General features: G+C 40.5%; 1 pseudogene; it reads left to right on the top strand.

Moving 5' to 3' along the window:
* The first annotated feature begins 6,138 nt into the window (after positions 1 to 6,138).
* On the top strand, positions 6,139 to 7,480 carry LOC105716592 (26S proteasome regulatory subunit 4-like; annotated as a pseudogene).
* Positions 7,481 to 21,737: the final 14,257 nt, after the last annotated feature.

The raw sequence follows: 21,737 nt of genomic DNA on the forward strand, positions 1-21,737 counted from the left end.
TGATCCCATGTCATCATGCTGAGTAAATATGAAAGAAGACCATTCACTTTTTCTTTTTTTGAGCTGGAGTCTCACTCAGCCACCCACCCTGGAGTGCAGTGGCACGATCTTGGTTCACTGTAACCTCCACCTCCCGGTTTTGAGTGATTCTCCTGCCTCAGCCTCCATAGTAGCTGGGATTATAGGCACCTGCCACCACACCTGGCTACTTTTTGTATTTTTAGTAAAGACAGGGTTTTACCATGTTGGCCAGGCTGGTCTTGAACTCCTGACTTCAGGTGATCTACCCTGGCCTCCCAAAGTGCTGGGATTATAGATGTGAGCCACTGTGGCTGGCAGACCATTCACTCTTAAAACAACAATCATAATAAATATTTGCAGGGTTTATAACATAGGTAGAAAATAAAATATACCATCCTGGGCAACATAGTGAGACCCTGTCTCTACAAAAAAAATTCAAAAAATTAGCCAAGTGGTGGGAGCTTGAGGTGAGAGAATTGTTTGAGACCAGGAGGTAGAGATTGCAGTGAGCTGAGATTGTGCCACTGTACTCCAGCATGGGTGACAGAGCTAGAATGATATTTCCCTAAAATTAGGAAAATGCAAGAATATGCATTATCACCACTAGTGTTTGACATTATGTTGAAAGTCCTAGCCAGTGTGGTAAGACAGGAAAAAGAAATTGGTATGCAGATTGAAAAAGAATGAAACAAGACTGTCTTTATGGCAGACATGATTGTTTACATTGAAAATCTTTATTTTTTTATTTTTTGAGACAGATTCTCACTCTGTTGCCCAGGATGGAGTGCAGTGGCGTGATCTCGGTTTACTGCAACTTCTGCCTCCTGGGTGCAAGCAATTGTTCTACCTCAACTTCCCAAGTAGCTGGGATTACAGGCATGTGCCACCACGTCTGGCTATTTTTATACTTTTAGCAGAGTCGGGGTTTCACAATGTTGGCCTGGCTGGTCTTGAATTCCTGACCTCAGGTCATCCTCCAGCCTTGGCCTCCCAAAGTGCTAGGATTACAGACGTGAGCCACCGTGACCAGATGAATTTTTTTTTTAATTTTTTGAAAATCTTTAAAAATATATGAAAAAATACTAAACTGAAAAGTGAATTTAAGAATATTGTGTAATACAAAGTCAATATACAGTCAACTGTATTTGTATATGCTACCAAGAAACAACTGAAATATAAACTTTAAAAATATAACTTAATAGTATTCAAAAATATAAAATATTTGGGAATAAATATGATAAAATATCTTCAAGGCATTTATACTCCAAAGTAGAAAACATTTTTAGAAAATTTAGCAAATACAGGCTAACACCCTTTTCGGCCTTAGCCCACCTGCACCCAGGTGAATCAAAAAAAAAAAAAAGAAGAAAGAAAATTTAGCAAATACCTAAATGAATGGCAATATATAATGTTCATAGAATAGAAATTTAGTATTATTAAGGTAACAATTTTCCCCAATTTGATGTGTAGATTCAACATAATCCTGATCAAAATACCAAGCAGCACTTTTTTTTTGGTAGTAAATCAAGCTGAGTGTAAAATGTATATTTATATAGTGTTGTATTGGAATTAGTATTGGCATAGACTGGGCATGGTTGTTCACAACTGTAATCCCAGCACTTTAGGAGGCTGAGGTGAGAGGATTGCTTGAGCCCAGGAGTTTGAGACCAGCCTGGACAACAGGTTGGGAAATGATCTTTACTAAAAATAAAAATAAAGAATTGGTATAGACTCATAGTTTTCAGTACACATAGTTAGGTATAGAAAATTAAAAAACCAAGGAAAAACAAACTTGCAAAAGAAGAACAGAGTGACTACAGATCAATGGAACAGAATAGAGTCCAGAAATGAATCTCCAATATATGGTAATGTACTTATTTGCTTGTTTAGTTTTTAGAAATAGGGCCTTGCTCTCACTCAGGCTGGAGTACAGTGGCACAATTATAGCTCACTGCAGCCTCTATCTCATGGGATCAAGTGATCATCCCACCTCAGCCTACTGAGTAGCTAGGACTACAAGTGCATACCACCATATCTGGCATATTTTTACATTTTTGCAGAGACAGAGTGCCACCGTGTTGCTAAGGCTGGTCTTGAACTCCTGGTCTCAAGTAGTGGAGACCTTGGCCTCCCAGCATGCTGGGAATACAGGTGTGAGCCACCATGTTCAGCTGGTAATTGATTTTTAACAAATGACTCAAGGTCATTCATCAGGAAATGAATATATTTTTCAATAAATGGTGTCGGAAAACTGGGTATCTGTATGAAAAAAAAAACCTTGATCTCTGTCTCATAGCATACACAACAATTTTTTTTAATAGGAGAATAGCTTTCTGAATTTAGGGTAAATAACTGTTTCAAACAGGATACACAAAAAAGCACACTAGCCATAAAATTTAAAACTTATATATTGGACTTTATAAAAAGTAAAAATTCCTGCTCAATACCATTACGAAAATAAAGGCAGGCCACAGTGTGGTTGAAAACATTCTCAGTGCATTTATTTAAAAAGGGCTTGGGTGGCTGCGTGCAGTGGCTCACGCTTATATTTCCAGCACTTTGGGAGGCTCAGGTAGATGGATCACGAGGTCAGGGGTTCGAGACCAGCCGGGCCAACATGGTGAAACCCCGTCTCTACTAAAAATACAAAAATTAGCCAGGCGTGGTGGCGGGCGCCTGTAATCCCAGCTACTCCGGAGGCTGACGCAGGAGAATTGCTTGAACCCAGGAGGCAGAGATTGCAGTCAGCCGAGATTGCACCACTGCACTCCAGCCTGGGTGACAGAGCAAGACTCTGTCTCGAAATAATAAATAAATAAATTGGACTTGGATCCAGAATATATGAACTCCTACAAACCAATAAGCAAGGTAAACAACTTTATAAATGGGCAAAAACTCAATCAGACATTTGACAAAGGAAGATGTATAAATGTCTAGTAAGAACATGCCGCATGATGGGGATTTGGTGAGGGTAGGGGGAGGCAGTCACAATGGGTTAGAACAGTGTATCAGAGCCTGAGCAGGGTGAGTAAAGCATCCCCACAGTGGGAAGTCCTGGCATGGTCGGAGCCCAAGTAAGGAGAGAAGGCCAGTCATGTGGGAGGAAGCCTGGCATGGAGGAGTTCAGAGCTCCAGCAGAGAGACAGGTGGTCATGTCCAGAGACAATTCAGCATGGCATATTGGAGTAGGAGCCCCAGGGTGAGATGGATATCCATATAGGGGCAGCCCAGTATTGGATGTCAGAGCCTGAGCTAGGAGAGCAGAGTCCATAAAGGAAGTAGCCCAACCTGGGGAGTTAGAGCCTCAGCTAGGTGAGAGGGGTGTTGCTGTGAAGACAGCGCAGCATCTTCAGAGCGTAAGTGGAGTAAGGAGGGCATCTACTGGAGGGGAGGCTCAAAGATTTCAGAAGTGGGGCAAGGTGAAGAGGTCTCAGTGGTAGAGGGATGACCTTGAATGGAGTGTCAGAGAGTGAGCATAATGAGGAGATCGTCATCCTGGGGATGGGATGGCAATGAACATGGGAGATTGGATGCTCTTAGCATATTGACCAAATAAGTAAATATAATAAGAACAGCACATGTCAGAGAAAGGAGCTATGGATGCTGAAAGGGAGAAAACTAAAGTGAACTCTATGGTGTTGGATTGGATTTAGAAGTATTGACATAGACTGGGCGTGGTAGTTCACACCTGTTATACTAGTACTCTGGGAGGCTGAGATGGGCAGCTCTCTTGAGCCCAGGAGTTCAAGACCAGCCTGGGCAACATGGCGAGACCCTGTCTCTACTAAAAATAAAAATAAAAAAGGAAGAAATATTGGTTTACACTCATGGTTTTCAATACACATAGGTATAGAAATAAATACAGATGTGTGTGTGTGTCCATATATTCTCTAGCTCTGACCTGAGAGAGGCCCTGGAAGCAGTAACATGCCATAAAATTGAGCACACAAAGTGCCTAAATTTTGGTTCCCAAATACAGTTTTCCACTAAAAGAAACTAGGCTTCCTTGGAGAAATGGCTGATTCCAGGTAGGGGCAGAAAAAGAATAGGGGATTCTGGATACACTTGTTCCAGAAAGGAATAGGTTGTTCCAAGAATGATAGGAACATGTGTGTCAAAAGGACACAGAAGCCAGTTTACAGAGGCAAATTTAGTATAATTTGAGTATTAAAATAAATGATAGATTATAACCCACCAAAGAATATAGGAAACCACAAGTTTATGCAGATATATATTAATAAATGAACAAATTAAAAGTCTGTCTGGGAAGCAACTAGTTACCTAATCTCAGAGTACCTCTATGTAAAAGTCTTACTTACAAAGGGAAAATAATAACTTTTCAGTAGAGAAAACTTGTAAACACCACCTTCTTCAAGTGATCAGTGAACACCATTAGAAAAGGGGCAAATGAAAGTGATGTGCCTTCTATGATAGTCTTGCCAAAGCTGCATAATCTGAATGTAATTATGAAGAAACATTAGATAAACCCAGATTTGGGGCTGTTCTACAATATGATTGGCCTGTAAACTTCAGAAGTAGCAAGGTCGTGAAAGTCAAGGAAACTTGAGAACAGTTCCAGCTTGGTGGAGACTGAAGAAATTTGACAATTAAGTGCAGCATATAATTACTGAATCATCCTTTTACTAGGAAGAATATTATTGGGATAATTGTTAACGTTTGAGGCTGAGCATGGTGGCTCATGCATGTAATCCCAGCACTTTGAGAGGCTGAGGCAAGAGGATCACTTGAGCCCAGAAGTTCAAGACCAGCCTTGGCAACACGGCAAGATCCTGTCCCTAAAATAAAATAAAATTTAAATTAAAAAAAAGCTTGACTAGCGTCTGAGAATCAGATGGTTGTATGCACCAATAATTTCCTAATTTGATGGTTGCCTGTGATTAAGTAGGAGAATGTCTTGTTGGTATGAAATGCTCACTAAAGAATTAGAGGAAAATGGAGCATCAGGTTGGCAATTTATTCTAAAATGTTCAGAAAAAAAGTTCTTTGTGTTTTACTTGCAACTTTCTCTAAATATGTGATTATGCCAAAATTTTATTAACTATTATCATCACACACACACACACACACACACACACATGATAATAACAAGTGTTCGTGAGGAAGGGGAGCAGCTGTCCCACTTTGGAAAATTGTGTATCCATTTCACATAAAGTTAAAGTTACACCTCCCCTAGGAGCCAGAAATTTCACTTCTAGACATGTCTACAAACGGACCTGTGTGTTCTTAGCAGTTTTATTCAACACACCTGCAAAGTGGAAAGAACCCAAATGTCCACTAATAAGCGAATGGATAAATAAATTGTGGTTTGTCCATACAGTGTGAATACCCTTCAGCAATAAATAGGAATGAGCTGCTAACACACAGAACAACATGGATGAATCTCAGAAGTGTTATGTTGCATGAAATAAGTCAAACACAGGTGAGTTTATACTTAAGATTCTATTGACATGAAATTCAAGGACAGTCAAAACTAAACTATAGTGATTGAAATTAGAATAGAATAGTTGTCGCTTTCGGGGAATGGAGATTGACTAAAAAGGATTGGAGGAAAATTTTTGGGTGCAGAAATGTTTTACATCTTTTTTTTTTTTTTTTTTTTGAGACAGAGTCCTGCTCTGTTGCCCAGGCTGGAGTGCAGTGGTGCTATCTCGGCTCACTGCAACCTCTGCCTCCAGGGTTCAAGCAATTCTCCTGCCTCAGCCTCCTAGGTAGCTGGGATTACAGGCATGTGTCACTGTGTCTGGCTAATTTTGTATTTTTAATAGAGACAAGGTTTCTCCATGTTGGTTAGGCTGGTCTCGAACTTTTAACATCAGTTATCCACTTGGCTCGGCCTCCCAAAGTGTTGGGATTACAGGCATGAGCCACCACGCCTGGCCATGTTTTATATCTTGAGTGGTTATATAGATTTGACAAATTTAATCAAATTGTACATAAAATCTATGCATATTGTTTTTGTAAACTATATCTCAATTTAAAAAGCTAAAAACTTTAAAATGTGCTAAATCCTCAGCAGTGGTTATCTCTAGGGAATGGGATTCCCACGTTATGTATTACTGAGGTTTTGAACTATTTCAACCAGTATGTCTTAGTTATTTAAAAGAGCCACAATGAGCTTGAGTGGCCAAGGCAAGATGGGTCAAAGTCAGAGTGGTGGTCACGGTCCTGGAGGTGGCAAGAAGGATGGCAAGGACAAGAAAAAGAAACATGAACCTCCTGTACCAGCTAGAGTGGGGAAAAAGAAGAAAGCAAAGGGACCAGATGCTGCCAGCAAACTGCCACTGGTGACACCTCACACTCAGTGCCAGTTACAATTACTGAAGTTAGAGAGAATTAGACTACCTTCTCATGGAGGAAGAATTCATTAAAAATCAGGAACAAATGAAACCATTAGAAGAAGAGCAAGAGGAGGAAAGATCAAAAGTGGATGATCTGAGGGGCACCCCGATATCAGTAGGAACCTTGGAAGAGATCATTGATGACAAACATGCCATCGTATCTACATCTGTGGGCTCAGAACACTACGTCAGCATTCTGTCATTTGTAGACAAGGACCTGCTGGAACCTGGCTGCTTAGTCCTGCTCAACCACAAGGTGAATGCCGTGATGGGGTGCTGATGGATGACACAGATCCCCTGGTCACAGTGATGAAGGTGGAAAAGGTCCCCCAGGAGACCTATGCCGATATTGGGAGCTTGGACAACCAAATTCAGGAAAGTAAGGAATCTGTGGAGCTTCCTCTCACCCATCCTGAATATTATGAAGAGATGGGTATAAAGCCTCCTAAGGGGGTCATTCTCTGTGGTCCACCTGGCACAGGTAAAACCTTGTTAGCCAAAGCAGTAGCAAACCAAACCGAAAGTGGCTGGCTCTGAACTTATTCAGAAATACCTAGGTGATAGGCCCAAACTCATACGGGAACTGTTTCGAGCTGCTGAAGAACATGCACCGTCCATCGTGTTTATTGATGAAATTGACGCTATTGGGACAAAACGATATGACTCAAATTCTGGTGGTAAGAGAGAAATTCAGCGAACAATGTTGGAACTGTTGAATCAGTTGGATGGATTTGATTCTAGGGGAGATGTGAAAGTTATCATGGCCACAAACTGAACAGAAACTTTGGATCCAGCACTTATCAGACCAGGCCGCACTGACAGGAAGATCGAGTTCCCCCTGCCTGATGGAAAGACTAAGAAGCGCATCTTTCAGATTCACACAAGCAGGATGACGCTGGCCGATGATGTAACCCTGGACGACTTGATCATGGCTAAAGATGACCTCTCTGGTGCTGACATCAAGGCAATCTGTACAGAAGCAGGTCTGATGGCCTTAAAAGAATGTAGAATGAAAGTAACAAATGAAGACTTCAAAAAAATCTAAAGAAAATGTTCTTTGCAAGAAACAGGAAGGCACCCCTGAGGGGCTCTATCTCTAGTGAACCACAGCTGCCATCAGGAAAATGGGAGATTTCTCCATCCCTGAAAGGGATGTTGCCCAGAGGAATCCCTGTGCCCGTTGGTTTTTATTAGCAAAATATCCTGTGTCTTTTGGAGTATGATGTGTAAGTGCCCATTGGGTGGTCTTCGTCTGTCAGTCACTGTGCAGCAGTCTGCTTCCCAATAAAGCGTTCTCTTACACACACACACACACACACACACACACACACACAGAGAGAGAGAGAGAGAGAGAGAGAGAGAGAGCGCCACACTGAGCATCTAAAAATATAATTACATGAAGGTAGTAGGATTTGTCCAAATTGCACTCAAGCAACTAGTTATTTTGGGGAAAACTTAAGTTAGATCTTTTTTTAACATATACAAAAAATGCTTTGGTAAGTCAAATGTAATGTATAAAAGCCAGAAGTTTTCGATTAAGTCATGAATAATAGAAAACAGGGGTTAATATTTATCTGCTTTCTGAATTGCAAAGAAACTTTCAATCATTACAAGTAATGTTAGGAACTGTAAACAAGTACATTTTTGCTACACGAGAATACCCCAGTATATAATGAAGTGGAAGCAATTAAATGCAACAGAAAGTTGGGGGAATCTACAAAAACATAATGACATTCAACAGAGTTGTAAATAAAGGATGTAAATTCTAGAAAGGAAGAAAGGATGGAAAGAAGGGAGGGAGGAGGGTAGGAAAGGAGCCATGGCAGGAGGGACAGAAAAAAAGAAAGAAGACAAGAAAAAAAGGAAAGAAAAGAGAAAGGAGTTAAGAAGGAAGAACAGAGAGGAGGCGCACACAGATGGCTAATCAGCAGGTGAGAAAAGGTAAACCTGATTTTTTTTTTGAGGCAGAGTCTTGCTCTGTCACCAGGCTGGAGTGCAGTGGCGCGATCTTGGCTCACTGCAACTTCCGCCTCCCCAGTTCAAGTGATTCTCCTGCCTCAGCCTCCTAAGTAGCTGGGACTACAGGCGTGCGCCACCATGCCCAGCTGATTTTTGTATTATTATTAGGAGAGTCGTGGTTTCACCGTGTTGGTCAGGATGGTCTCCATCTCTTGACCTCGTGATCCGCCCTCCTCGGCTTCCCAAAGTGCTGGGATTACAGAGTGAGCCAACGCGCCCGGTCCGTAAAACTGAATTTTTACACCTAAATTAAACGTATCAAAGTAGCAAACTTACTGTTAAATGATAGCATTCGATGGCAGCCGTGGTGCGGCCAGATAACGTATGTTCAATATGTGCAGAGGTGTAATTGTTACATTTCTGAAAGCCAATCTAGTAATGTGTAGTGATAATCTTTAACATGTTTCTATATTTTGAACCAGAAATATCACATTTTGGAATCCGTCTACAAAATAATTAAAACACTCTTTTCAGGATTATTCATAAATCAAAACGAAAAAAATAATCTCAATGCCAAAATTAAGGGACTAGTTCTTAAATTATGGGACATCAGCTTGATGGATTATTATTCTACCATTAAATGGTGTTTACAAGGAGTTTTTAATAACTTTTTTAAATGCTTTAAAAAAATGCTCACGATCACTTAAGGATAGCAAGGCTGAACTCCCTCAGTTCCGAAATAGAAACTTCTCTGTAGTGGAAGCACAGTCGGCCTCTAAGACACGTTTCAGTTTTGTTCTCCTTCATTGTATTTAACTACTGCCCCCCAACCCCTACCCCACCCCACACGTGTGTGTGTGTGTGTGTGTGTGTGTGTGTGTGTGTCACCGGCTGCTAGGGAGGACAGGCGGCTCCGCGCTGCGGCCGTGGCGGGCCCCGTGCACCACGCGCTAGGCTCACAGGGCAGCTGGCAGGGCGGGGAGCGGCGCGGGGCAGCTGCTGCGACGGTGGCAGCGGAGATGAAGGTGTCAGCCTGCCTCGGGCGGCTCCTGAGAGCTCGCTGGGGCACCTCAGCGACTCTCACATCTGTTGAGCATCTGGCTGTCACTCCCTCCGGAGAATAATGGATCCCCTTCCCTTCTCCCTTCCAAATGTCCCCCAAGTTCCTCCCAAGGCAAACTCCAGCTGGAAGGGGGCATCCTGGGAAGTGTAGTTCCCGCTGCTCTGCATTGCGGAGGAGGGGCGGGAAGGATGCTGAGCGCTGCCTGTCTACCCAGCACAACATGCCAGGTCCGGCTGGAAATCATCCCGCCCTACCTGTCAGTCTGCCAGGGATCAGAAGGCCACAGGTTGAATAGGAAAAGTGTCTGGATTATAGATAGCAGAACTTGTACTATATATAGTTCTAAGTAAAAGAGTTCTTTTAAGTGTGTGGCATTCCCAGTGTATTTTAGTATACATTTGCAAAACAATACAAGACAAAGTCTTTATCATTTAAACCAAGTTATATGATCTTTTAGAAGTTTAGAAAAGAACAACATTAGAAACTCTTCACTTGAAACCCTCATATATTGGAGGGAATGTAGAATATGCAGCCACTGTGGAAAACAACTTGGCAGTTCCTCAAAAAGTTAAACATAGAGTCATCATTATAACCCAGCAAATCTATTCTTAGGTAGATCCATTTTCATGTTTACAAAAAAATTGTAAATATGTGTTCACACAAAAATTTGTACACTAATGTTCATAGCAGCGTTATTCATAATAGTTAAAACATGGAAACTAACACACATATCCCCAACTAATGAATTAACAAACAAACTGTGGTATATCGAGACAATGAAATACTATTTGCCCATGAAAAGAAATGAAATACTGATACATGGAATGACATAGATGACCCTTGAAAGCATTATGCTAAGAGAAAGACACAGGGCCACATATTTTATTTCATTTACGTGAAATGTCAAGAATAGGCAAATCTGCAGAGACAGAAAGATTTGTGGTTGCCTAGGGCTCAGGATGGGAGGAAACGGAGTGGTTGCTAATGACATGGGCTTTCTTTTGGGGGCGATAAAAACGTTCTCAAATTGGATAGAGATGATGGTTATACAACTCTGTGAACTGAACATTTTAAAAATTGTGGTAAAATATACATAACCTAAAACTTACCGTTAACCATCAAAATATTAACCATTTCAAGTGCACAGTTCAGGGGCATTAAAACATTCATAGGTTATGCAAGCATCATAACCAGCCACCTGCAGAAGTTTTTCATCTTCCCAAACTGAAAGTTTGTGCCGCTTAAACAATAACTCCCCATCTCCTGGCAAGCACCTTTCTACTTTCTGTCTCTATGAATTTATTATTTTAGGCACCTCGTATAAGTGGAATCATACCGTATTTGCCCTTTGTGACTTGCTTATTTCACTTAGCATAATGTCTATAAGGTTCGTTCATGTTGTAGCATGTGTTAGAATTTCCTTCCTTTTTATGGCTGAATAATATTCCATTGTACACATATGCCCCACTTTGTTTAACCATTTATCCATCATGGATACTTGGGTTGCTTTCACCTTTTGACTACTGTGAATAATGCTGCTATGAAAATCGATGTACAAATATCTGTTTAAGTCTTTGCTTTCAGTTCTTTTGGATATGCACCCAGAAGTGGCATTGATCATATGAGGATTTTATTTTTAAGTTTTTAGGGAACTGCCCACCGTTTTCCATAGCAAGTATACCATTTACATTCCCACCAACAGTGCAGAAGGGTTCCTTCTCCACATCCTCATCAACACAAATTTTCTGATATTGTTGTTTATCATAGCCATCCTAATGGGTATTAAATGATATATCATTGCAGTTTTGATTTGCATGTTGAATTGTACATTTTAGGATGAATTTTATATGTGAATCATATCTCAATTAAAAATTGTTCATTGAGAGACCTAAGTAGCACCAAGCATACCTTGTGCCCAGATCTTGGCTTCTAAATATCTTTCCACTAAAGGGGGCCCAACATGGGATGGAGAAAGTACAAGGTGAGCATTTCACTGTACAAGAAAGCAAGGAAGTCCTCAAAGAATGGCAGGGCATGTCTAAATGACACTCATCAAATCCGGGAAAATTTGAGCGTCAAAATGAATAATGACCATAATTACTTGTAAATATTGCATAAGTAACAAATCGATTGAGAGAAAAAGGCAATTCTTTATGGAAGAGTGCTAGTAGCTAGCAGATGTAAAAAGAATGATAGACTTTTAAAGTCACCGTTTTACAACCTCTAATGAAATAATTTTGGTTCCAGCTGGGATCCTGCTGGGATTGGCAATGGAATCAAATTACTAGGGAATCAAATACTCACATGATTATTTGAATCATCCAGATTATTCATTAACTGCAAATGGAAACATACCTTTGCAATGAAGAAATCTGGCAATTACCACCTTAAGCAAGTAATCAAACTCAGCATCATGAATTATAGAAAAACTTGATATGTATGCTTCCTAATATGATGTAATATTAAGCATATAACATCACCTACAAAGCATTTTTACTAAAATGTATGGCCTGAGTGCAAGCAAGCTCCTCTAGACCGGATCTCCACCTTCCAGGAATTCAGGGAATAGTAAGACAAGTCAAAGAACACCGTGTGGAATATTTAACAAGGAATTGACCTGGAATCTTCAACAAGTCAATGTCACGAAAAGCAGCAGCAGCAGTAGCAAGGAGACTGCTGTAGATAAGAAACACTGGAGAGACCTAATTCAACAATTGCAACAACAAAACACACCTGTTCGGTGAGGGCCTACTGCTGGCTGTATTTAGATTTTATAAATTAATGCAAAAATGATGCAGGCACATTAATTTATCATGTGTTAACAATAATCTAAAATATTTATTATTAAAACTCTTTAATAAATGGGAATTTTTATTGCAATTTTCTTTTGTACTCCCTCCCCTATGGGAAAAGAAACCATAATCATACAAATGACTGTCCTTGAAAGCAGATAACATAACATGTGCTCCAAGATATTCGTATGATTTATCACTAAATCACAGATTCAGCCTGGGAAGAAAATAGAAATGTATGGAACAATTTCTCATTTCACTGGGCGTGAGAAAGCTTTCTACCTGTTAATGTCACTAACTGCAATATGGGCATCTCCATAACATAATATTTCTAGACATACATGCCTTTTTAAAAAATTTTGTTCTTTTTTTTCGCTCAAATTTTGTTCTTTTTTTTTCCCACCCCAATTTCATCTTGAACTTTTATTTTTTTTGAGACAGAATCTTACTCTGTCACCCAGACTGGAGTGCAGTGGCACGATCTGGGCTCACTGCAACCTCCTCCTCCCAGGTTCAAGCACGTCTCCTGCCTCAGCCTCCAGAGTAGCTGGGATTACAGGTGTGCACCACCACACGCGGCTAATTTTTGTATTTTTAGTAGAGAGGGCGTTTCACTGTGTTGGCCACTCTGGTCTCAAACTCCTGACCTCAAGTGATCCACCTGCCTTGGCTGCCCAAAGTGCTGGGATTACAGGTGTGAGTTACCATGCCTGACCCATAATGTGGCTTTTAAAATTGTGCTCTCCAACAGAAATATGTGAGCCACAAATGTGAGCCCATATATAATATTATATCTTCTAGTAGTCATGTTAAAAAAGTAAAATGAAAATAGGTAAAATTAATTTTAATATTTATATTTTATTCAGTATATCCAAAATACAATTATTTCAATAAGTAATCAGTATAAAATGATTAAAGAGATACTTTATATTCTTTATCCCACTAAGTCTTTGAAATCCAGTGTATATATTTTGCTTTCAGCAAATCTCAATTTGGACCAGCCACATTTCAAGCACTCAGCAGTGGCTTACGTGTGGGACAGCTCCAGTCTGAAATAAAAATACTGGACCTAATAGAATTAGCTTTAAATGCTGCAGGTGAGCAGTATTAAGTACTACATGTGCAAAGGTGCACTTTCCAAATATGTACTTCTGATTTGCATTTATTCTGGAATATTTTCAAGAATGAAAAACTAAGCTGAAAAATTCTATTTACCTATGAATCAACTATTATTTTTGCATTTAGGATAAGAGAGTGGAGATAACAGTGAAAGGAAGAAAGAACTTTCAACTTTGTACATATATGTTAGAATCAGGAAACACTGAATTACCTTAGAATACAGTTTGCCACTAGGGTCTGAATGCAAGAGACATAAAAGTTCCAAAACCTGTCTATCCTTCCTTCAAACCAGACTTTGCATTTTCCTTTTAGGTTCCCACTGCCAGAACCCCCCCTCCTCTCCCCTCCCCTCCTTTCCCCTTCCCTCCCTTCCCCTCCCTTCCCCTCCTCTCCCTTCCCCTCCCCTCCCCTCCCTTTCCATCCCCTTCCCATCCCCTTCCTTTCCCTCTCTCTCTTTCTGTCTCTCTCCCTTCTCCTCCTCCTCCTCCTCCCACCTCCCTCCCGCCTTCCTCCTCCTCCTCCTTCTCCTCCTCCTCTTCCTTCTTCTTCTTCTTCTCTCTCTTTCTTTTTTAATGGAGTTTCGCTCTTGTTGCCCAGGCTAGAGTGCAAGGGCGTGATCTCAGTTCACTGCAACCTCTGCCTCCCAAGTTCAAACGATTCTCCTGCCTCAGTCTCCTGAGTAGCTGAGATTGTAGGAGCCCGCCACCACGCTGGCTAATTTTTGTATTTTTAGTAGAGACGGGGTTTCACCAAGTTGGTCAGGCTGGTCTTATACTCATGACTTCATGATCCACTCGCCTCAGCCTCCCAAAGTACCCAGACCTTCTTAACCCAAACTCTTTTCCACCAGTGCCTGTATTGGTAAAGAAGGCTTCTCTCTGTTGTTTCCTCTCCTGAAGTTGCCCCAGCTCTGCCTCATAGATATCGCCAGATTTGTCCTCCTTTTTCAGGTCCCTGCTTCTAAGACCAGGTGTAGCCCCAGACACCTCACTGTGTCCCAGCCATCTGAACGGAAGGTTTCTATTACGTGGAGTAACCTCATCTTTCCACCTCGAATACCATCTACTTCCCTGCAGCAACCCAGGCTAATGCAATTTCCCTCAGCTAAGACATTCTCCCTTCCCTCCATCTGGCTACTTAAGTCCTGTCTCTTTCCCTGCCTAGTGTCAAGGAGCCGTGGCTGTCCTGACTGTTGGCAGGCTGCTCTCATCTTCCTCTGCCTGTGTTGGGGTCACCTGTGGTTCACTGCCATTCACATCTCCTGATTGTTCTTATGTGTATCTTATCTCGCTAGTAAGGTTGCAGGGATAGCTTACTGATTCCCACAGATTCATGCCTCTGTACTCTCCTCAGCCTCACAGTGGTGCTGAGCTCACAATAGGCACTCAGCAGATACTTACAGACCTTTCCAAGACTTCCGCACAGTTTAGAGAGATGTCTAGAATGCCAAAAGACAAACATAATCCTGGCACTTGAAAAAGTGTGTATGGGGCCCACTGCTACTTTTGCCTGGAGAAAAGATCAGGTCTGTGGAAGACATTGGCCATTTGTGGTAGATTAATTGCAAAAATATTCTAGAGTCTTCACCCTGTCCTACAGCCATGTCTGTTGCAATGTGACTTTGCAGGTCTTCCTACTGGGAGGTGGAGTCCATTTCCCCAGCCTTGAGTCTGGGCTGGCCACGTGACCTGCTTTGGCCATTACAATGAGAGAGAAGAGAAAACTGCCAGTTATGAATGTAGGCTTCCAAATAGACATGATCTGTGTGGACACATGGGAGGAGACGGGAGTGAGGAGTGTGGACCCCCACAAACCAGTCTCAGCTCTGCCAATAACCAAGGAGGATACCCAGGGAAATGCCCTTTACCTCCTGGGCCCAGTTTCCTCATCTATGAGACGAAGAGATCCAACCAGGATAATCCTACAGATTCTTCTAGATCTTTATCATTTCACGTTCATGAACACTTTGAATATATGTGTGTTACATACAGCCATTCTCACCGAACTAGACTAATGAATGAAATTAATTGCCAGCAACTGTGGAAAGTATTCTCTATGTAGAAGTGATACTCCAATTGTGTTTACACAGTTTGGTTTACACTAACCACATCGTAAACCATCTCTGAAAATAGTCACTAAGAGAGCAAATACTATTTGCCAGGTACTTTCATGTACCATTGTTTCATTTAATTCTCACAACTCTGTAAGGTGGATTTTTCTTTTTTTAAGACAGAGTCTCACTCTGTTGCCCAGGCTGGAGTGCAGTGGCACGATCTCAGCTTACAGCAGCCTCCGTCTCCTGGACTCAAGCCATCCTCCCACCTTAGCCTCCCAAGTAAGTAGCTAGAACTACAGGCATGCACCATACTCCCGGCTAATTTTTGTATTTTTAGCAGAGACGGGGTTTCACCATGTTTCCCAGGCTGGTCTCCAACTCCTGGGCTCAAGCAATCCACCCACCTTGGCCTTCCAATAAAGGAGGATTACAGGCATAAGCCACCGACAGTGCCAGGCCTGTAAGGTGGATATTATTAATATTATAATTTTTCTTAACTATTTATCTTAATATTACAATTTATCCCTGCAACAGTTGGGATGTCTCATAGTGAGACATGTCATTCTAGTGTGAAGACAATCTAGTGATACACCTTTAAAGCTGGAATTTTTTTTTTTTTTTTTGAGACCAAATCTCACTTTGTTGCCAGGCTGGAGTGCGGTGACAATCTCCACTCACTGCAATCTCCGCCTCCTGGGTTCAAGCAATTCTCCTTCAGCCTCCTGAGTAGCTAGGATTACAGGTGTGTGCCACCACGCTCAGCTAATTTTTGTATTTTTAGTAGAGATGGGGTTGGCCAGGATGGTCTTGATCTCTTGACCTTGTGATCTGCCTGCCTTAGCCTCCCAAAGTGCTGGGATTGCAGGTGTGAGCCACCACACCTGGCCAAAGTTGGAAATTTTTTTTATACCTTAATTATTTTCCTCCCAACTTTAGGCTTAGGGGCAAGTCCATAATCAGGGTTTTCTTCTAACTTCTGTTTCTTTGGAAGAGTTGTCCCAGGTAGGGTCTGTCATGGCCAGGGAGTCACATTTCAGAGAATCACATGTGAATGTTATAATCAAATGAGACGATATCTGTCTTCGTAAGTTACACTGATGAGTGGAAGAAAAAGGTGTTCTTACAACTTTAAACTTTATTGGACATCAGTGCTGATAGTGTAGTGTAAACTAATATTCTAATAATTTTATAATTATCTTAGAGTAAATAATAAAATGTAAAGGTTGTATCTGTTATGTATTTTAAAGGAGGTCACATTTATTACATGTAAAAATTTTAAATATGCTCCAATTTTTGTAAACCTTGCTTAAAGTTTCTCTGTTTTATAGTATAGACTTGATAAAAGGAAGAAATGGGCTATCTACTAAGAGAAACAGTTTCTGCTCACATCTGAATCGTTCAAGGTACAGATAACCCTATAAGGATGGCTGGTTTCATGTTAGCCCTTTTTAGAGAGGAACAGAATATACCTAGTATCTTCTGGCACCAAAACAGACAAGTACTGTAGAAGGATGATTGCCTATATACACTCTACTCCTACTCTGGATTAGTGAACCTATTGACTTCCCAACTCAAAGAAACTTTCAACAAAAAACACCAAAACAAAACTCAAATGTATATTTCTGCCTCTAGGTTTGAGAGTAGTTGGTAGCATATTTTCTCTCCTACCGAGAACCACTATGAAAACTAGATTGGAAAAGCTATTTTATGAAAGCTGTTTGAAACCGCTGCAGAGGAAGCAGGACAGCTGGGGCTTGAAGGACCAACATCCTGAAGCAAAGAGAAGTGCATTGAGTTGTTTTCTAAAGATGTTCTCAGTAGCTTTTCCCATCAGGGTGTTTGCAAATTCATAGTTCTGGCCACAGAAGCTGAATAGGAAGCAGCAGCCTAGAACCTTCAGCAAGCTTTCTGGGCCAGGGAGACAAAAATTGCAGTTCAGTGCTACCTAGACAGCCAGGATTTGAGGGGTCAAGATCCCAGAAAAAAAGGAAACTTAAACAAAGAAATGAGCCTGAAATTCTATTCACAATCTCCTTTTAAGGCATTTGCCGACACCAAAGTTGAGCTTATAAGATTCCAAAAATAAATAAAGAGAAAGGTGCAAAGGGGCTAAAAAGCTAAGCAGCGATTTTGGCAGTCCCATATTTATGAAGACACAAATATTGAAGTTCAGAATTCACCATGGATGAAAGACCTTTGTAAAACCCAGGCCCTTCACTTGAGCAGGCTGGACAGGCGACGCCCTAGGCAAACTGGACAAGATGATCTGTTGTAATCTCTCTATCTGGTAGGGTGAGGAGGGTGTCCACGCAGGGAGTTTGGGGTGTCTGAGCTGGAATAACAGGAAGAAAGCTGCCCAGCACAGTGGGGGAAGGTGTGCACGCGGCAAGGGGAGGGTGAGAGCCAGGTGAGAAGCACATTCACAAACAGGGCCCCTCTGTCCTAGGCGCGCGGATCCCAAGCAGGGTGAGGAGGATACCCAGGGTGAGGAGCAAAAGCTGTCACGGTGTCAGAGCCTGAGCAGAGTGAGGACGGCATTCACGTGGGGGCCGAGGAGGCCCCGGGTGGGGCTTCAGAGCCTCAGCAGGGGAAACGAGGGTCTCCGAGTCCAAGGCCAGCCCAGCCTTGGGTGTTGGAGCCTGAGCAGTGAGGAGGGTGTTCGTGCAGGAGGCTTGTCCCAGGGGAAGAGTTGAAGCCTGGACCTGAGTTTTGCAGGAGGGAGGGGTGGGTGGCAGTGATGCCAAACTGGTTCCAGACTGAATAACTAGACATATTAAGGATGATTGGAGCCAGAAAGGGATTAAACTAGAATGAGCCCTGAACTCAATACCTTGAGTAAGCTAATAGTTCTCAATTTATATAGATAGATAGAAATAAATATAGATAGAAATATATGTGGGTATGCATATATATATATGCCATATACATATATATCCATACGTACATATTTTGTGTATACACACATGTAGTACATATGCGTATATTTGTACTATATAGACACTTGGTCTGTCTACTGAAAGGGACTGGGAGAAGGGGCTCCCCAACAGTGAAGAGTCCAAGGGAAGCCCAGGACATGTTGTTGTGCCTGAAAACTAGAAAGTGCTAAAAAATGATGAGGATATTTCAAAAGGGCACAGAAACCAGCTCGAAAGGACTCTCACTAGCCAAATCAGGGGCAATTTGAGCATCAAAATACATGGTGAATAGTAATAGATTATGACTATTGAACTAAATACGATGGATGAGTATAGACCACGAGTCCATACTGATTTAAATAGGTAAATAAATTGAAAGTTTAATGAGGAGCAAGACATTTATGTACTCTAAAATGATTTTCCCATAAATATTAATCGTGAGGGGCAATAGAGTGGCTTTAGCGACATATTGCATGAGTCTACATACATTCTTTAGCTACGCACTGTATGATTCCATTTATATGACATTATCCTCTAAAGCACAAAGACGTTACGGAAAAGGCACAACTGTAGGGATGGAGGACAGATCAGCTGTTGTTTGGTGTAAGGGGTTGGGGGAGAGCTTTACTACAAAGTAGCAGCGTGAAAAACATTTTCTAGAGTGAGAGAACTGTCCTGTATTTTTACTACAGTGGGTGATTACATTGTTATATATATTTCTCAAAACTCATAGAACTATGCACCAAGAAAGAGTGATTCTTGATGTGTGTAAATTTTTTTTTTTTTAATCAACAGGAGTAATCTTATAGTGGAAAAGCCTAGGAGACAACACTTTAATCAAACGATCAAAGTGAGCATTGTCAGTAATGAGACAAATTGAAACCTGAAAACTGAGAGGAAGTAGCAAGAAAAATCAGCACCCACTTTTGTGATATTCCTGACAAATATGCATAACCTGAATCTAATTATGAGGAATCACCAGAGAAACCCAAATTAATTGGGATTCTACAAAATACCTGCCCTATAATCTTTAAAAGTGTCCAAGCCATGAAAGTAAAAAAAAACCTATTTTGTAATTTTGGTATATATATACTGTACATATTTTGTTAGACTTACATCTATATATTTCTTTTTTTGAGTAATTAAAAATGCTATTGTGTTTAAAATTTTGGTTTTCACGTTTGTTGCTAGTATATATGACGGATTTTTACGTGTTGCCCCAAAGCTTTCTTAACTCATTTATTTATTCTAAGAGGTTAGCTTTTGGGTTATTTATTTTTTTTAAGACTCCTTGGTATTTTTTTTTTTAAGACTCCTTGGTATAGACAATCATATAATCTGCTAAGAGACAGTTGTATTTCTACCTTTCTGATCTGTATACTTTTTATCTAGTTTTCTTACCTTCTTGCTCTGGCTAGGATGACCAGTATTACTGAACGACAGTGGTGAGAGCAGACATCTTTGATTCTCATCTTAAGATAAAAGCATTCAGTCTGTCACCATTTAATACAATGTTATCTGTAGGTTTGTTGTAGGTCCTCTTTATTAAGTTGAGAAAATTCCCCTTTGTTCTTAGTTTGGTGAGAGTTTTGGGGTTTTGTTGTTTGGTTGGTTTTTATCATGAATGGGTGTTGAGTTTTGTCAAATGCTTTTTTTTGTGAATTGATTGATAAGACTGCGTGACTTTTCTCCTTTGTCTTGTTAATATGGTGGATCATACAGATTGATTTTTGAACATTAAATCAGCCTTACGTCCCTGGAATAAAACACTCCTGGTTGTGTTTATTATTTGTTTATATATTGCTAGATTCAATTTGCTAGTATCTTGTTGAAGATTTTTGCTTCTATGTTCGTAAGACACATTGGTCTGTTTTACTTTCTTTGTACTTTCTTTGTCTGATTTTGGTATTAAGATTATAATGGTCTCATAAAAATGAGTTCGGAAGTGTTTTTTCTTTTATTTCTAAAAAAGACTTAATAGGATTGGTGTTAATTCTTTTTTAAACATTTAGTAGATTTGGCATAAAATGATTCAGCATCATTTCTCTCTTGCTGCTCATCCATTCTCATCCACTGAAACCATCTGGCCCTGGAGATTTATTGCTCAGACTTGAAAAGTATGAATTCAATCTCTTTAATGGCTATAGGCATCTTTAAATTACCTATTTCATATTGAATTAATTTTAGTAGTGGTCTTTTTAAATGAATTTAATGAACGGCTTCACTAACAATTTACCTAAATTATTGAATTTATGTGTGTAGAATTGTTCATGATATTCCTTTATTATCCCTTCAGTGTCTACAGGATCTGGAGTTTTATTCCCGATATCAGCAATCTGTGCCTTTGCTCATTCCTTCTTTGTCAGTCTGCTAAACATCAATCTATTGATCTTTTCAAAGAACTGGCTTTTTTGTTTCACTGATTTTCTCTGATGTTTTTCTGTTCTTGTCTTTATTCTCTTGTTCCTTCTGCTCATGTTGCATTTATTTTTCTCCTCCTTTTCTAGTTTCTTAAGGTAAGAGCTTAGATTATTGATTTGAAACCATTTCTCTTTTCTATTACAAGCATTTAGTTCTATACATTTGCCTCTTAGCACTGCTTAAGCTGCATCCCACATATTTTAATATGCTTTATTTTTATGTTCAATGCATTTAAAAATTTTCCCTTAAGACTTTCTCCTTGGACTCTGTATTATTTTAAAGTCTGTTGTTTAATGTCAGGTGTCTGGAAAATTTTCTCTTATCTTTCTATTTTTGATTTCTAGTTTGATTCCATTGTGGTTACCAACACACTCTATATGATTTTAATTTTTTTAAAAATTGTTGAGTTTTTTGTTTTGTTTTGTTTTTGAGACAGAGTTTTGCTCTGCCACCCAGGCTGGAGTGCAATGTCGTGATCTTGGCTCACTGCAATCTCTGCCTCCCAGGTTCAAGCTATTCTCCTGCCTCAGCCTCCCAAGTAGCTAGAATTACAGGTGTGCCACTATGCCTGGCTAATTTTTGTATTTCTAGTAGAGACGGAGTTTCACCATGTTGTTGGCCAGGCTGGTCTTGAACTTCTGACCTCAAGGGATCCTCCTGCCTCAGCCTCCTGAAGCGCTGGGATTACAGGCATGAGCCACTGCATCTGGTCTAATTCCAATATTTCTGTTTGATTTAAATGCCAAATTTTATTTCCTAGACAACTGCTAAAATCTCATCTCAGTTCTTTAGCCTCCTTCTTTTTGCTAGGTTTCTTGGAGTCTTGTCCTGTGCATACACAATTTAGGAATCAGTCAAGGATTTGAGGAAAATTCACATGAAGATTGTGGATCTGTTTCCTTTGTGGCTTTCTCCTTTCTAGGATTCTCTCTCTCAATTTCCAGTGCCTCTGGATAATTTCCCAAACTGATTTCTGTCTCACCAGCCTGCTAAAGGTGTCACTCTGCTTCAGCTCAATTTCTCCAGACCTTG

This window comes from Aotus nancymaae, unplaced genomic scaffold (genome assembly GCF_030222135.1).
Source record: "Aotus nancymaae isolate 86718 unplaced genomic scaffold, 86718_ANA_hifiasm-v0.15.2.pri h1tg000003l, whole genome shotgun sequence".
Classification (NCBI taxonomy): domain Eukaryota; kingdom Metazoa; phylum Chordata; class Mammalia; order Primates; family Aotidae; genus Aotus; species Aotus nancymaae.